Raw genomic sequence first — 2,788 nt, forward strand, 5'->3', positions numbered from 1 at the left:
GTGTGGGTTCAATTCCAGACCTGAAGGGCAGCTAGGGGCCATAGCCTCAGCAGTTCCACCAGGCTCCATCGGACCAACAAGCCTGGTCCCCCCCCTTTTTTCCTACAAATGATTTTGAGTTTTGTTCCACATTGTTCTCCCTCTCTATCAAGGATCTCCTACATAGATCCCCTTCCATGTGGATGACAGTGGTAGCCGGGAACCATCTAGTTCTTCTGGTCTCATAGTCATATAGGCTGCAGATCAGATGGGAGGTCACCCTTTTTAAAGCATATTTTAATTAGGTTATCTTCAGTCTAATTTGAATTAAAAGCTAGATATCATAAAACATATGGATGATTTGGATAGAAGGATAGCTGGAAGGGGGAGAAAGAGTTGGTCCTTGACAGAAATGCTAGAAACTTTGAGTCAGTTGGGGGAAGGCATTCCCCCAGCCATATTAAATCATATATTTCCTGAGGGGAAAAAAGTACAGTTTTACTTACTAAGCAGCATTTTTGTGAGAATTGATAATTTGTCCTATAACATATTCTGTTTCCTGAAACATCCTAAATTTAAAAAAAAAAAAAAATCACATTTCAGGTGGTAGAGTTGGAGTCAATGTAATTATAGTAATAACTGCAATTCATTAAAGACCTAATATGTGCCAGGTACTGTGCCGGGTACATTACATACATTGCACACTTCCCCACAGTCCCACAAGACAGGGCTTATCAAACCCACTTCACAGATGAAAACCCTGATTCCGAGAGCTTGGGAGTGTGCCTTAGGTCAGTAGACTAGTATGTGACAGAGCTGGAACTAGAATCCTGGTCTGAATTTCTCCAGAGCCCACTCTATTTCTAATCCTCCCCAGCCTTAGACTGACTTTCTCTCTTGTTTCATTTCTCTTCTCACTATCCCATAATGTCTCTCAGGAGATAAAGAGAAGGGCCCTGTGTCTGCAGTATTATATGACAGCCTAAAGAAGGAAAGTGAAAATGGGAATCAATCATAATTTGAGAATTAGCTGTGGGCTTTCTTTAATTAAGATCCTATTGTCCCTAGCCCCAGAGTTCCTTGAGAGCTGACTCTTCCCTAGGGCTGATATTTTTATCCAGCTCCACAGTTTCATGCATTACTGCATCCTTCCCCCTGGGCCTGGGTGTCAACTCTTGTCCAAACTGGATCCTGAAGTACTGACCAGTTCTTCACTGCCTCCTCCTTTGAAGGCTGCACCTGCTCCTAGTGGAGAAGACAACTCAGAAAAAACCAGGGTCATCTGGACCACTCCCAAAAAAACTTTGAGAATTCTTTAGCCCTCCAGATGTTGCTGTAGCTCTCTCCCCAAGATAGCAGCAGCCCTTTCCATGTGAGTGCTCACTATGCATATTGAAGGTGAGAAACTTGGTCATTCTCCTGGAGTGTTTTTATCCCACTCTTTATAAGTTTTCCAAAATTGGTGAGTAGAACCTGATCTGAGAGAGAATCTGGTGGTTATTGGTTTATAATTTATGAAGTTATAGTAGGGTTTTTTGAAACCATCCTGTTATTTACAATAAGGGTGAAATTATGCAGTGATGTCTTGAGTAAATCATTCTTCTTAGCATGTTTTAAAATTATAGAATATCCACAGAAACTTCAGAAGGATTTGGTCCGAATGACCAGAGTATAGGGAATGGGGCCAAGAAAGACGTCCTCTGTTAGAGAAGGGAATTAGGAGCAACAATTGGGAGAACATTTGCCAGAATCCATGAGGGAAATTGCATGCAAAATCAAGTGCAGATAGCCCGAAGCAGGCTGGTAGTCAGTGCTCTGAATCTAGAGTTCAGTTGTTTGGAGAAGGCATTAGAAGTAAAGAAGGTGGGGAATCTGAATGGAGGGTCCAGAACAACTTAAATGAATAGGCTTGGCATATTTCTGTGCCACCAGTACCAGCTAGAAGTTACAGTGCAATCTAAGTGAGCAGATATAATGGATGAAAGGACCAATGGCATGCTAGGTTTATCACCATCCTTTAAAATATCCTCTACCAGGAAATTCCCTCCACTCGACAAAGTCTAGTTTTCCACCTTGCATCACCCAGTGATTTTATTGATGGATTCTGAGATAATTACATCTTTTTACCAGTCAGAAAGTAAAGTGTAGCCATGCTGGTCTACCGGAGCTGGGAATTTCCTTCATGCCTCCTGAAGATGGGTATTTTCACACTATGTGTATTCAACCCGCTTCACTGAGATGAGGGCTATACGAATGGGTGGGTTTAGTGAGTGATGAAGGACAGATGACACAGACCAGGTGTACCAGTGAGCAGTGGGAAAGGGTGTAACGCTTCAAGGAAGAGAAAATTGAAAGGGAGATGTCTTGGCCTTAATTACTTTTGTGATTCTACAAGGCTTGATGTGAATGTGTCTTGGATATAAATCTAGATGATGTCCTCATATCTGACTGCCTTCCATGTGCCCTGAGAACCAAAGGGTATTTTATAGCAATGGTTGCTTGTTTCTATTACCGGCAGATAATGTCTGGGGAAGGGACTGATCCCAGGTGTAAATATTTGCAGAGTAGAGGAGGACCCATGAGGGTGGCACACATACTTATTAAACTGACTGAGTGTGACATAGATGTATTTCAGGAAGCATCATATACTGTACAGTTGAGAATATCCTCACCTTCCAAATGGTGTGTTGTTTCAACCTGGAAGGAGACCTCTATAATCAGTCTCAGTGACAGTTTCTCATGGGAATTCCCAAATTAGCTGAACATATATAGCACTTTGAGTTTCTTACAAGGAGGCAGACAACTCTGC

The sequence above is a fragment of the Orycteropus afer genome, unplaced genomic scaffold (genome assembly GCF_000298275.1).
Source record: "Orycteropus afer afer isolate SDZICR_OR568_19922 unplaced genomic scaffold, OryAfe1.0 scaffold00537, whole genome shotgun sequence".
Classification (NCBI taxonomy): Eukaryota; Metazoa; Chordata; class Mammalia; order Tubulidentata; family Orycteropodidae; genus Orycteropus; species Orycteropus afer.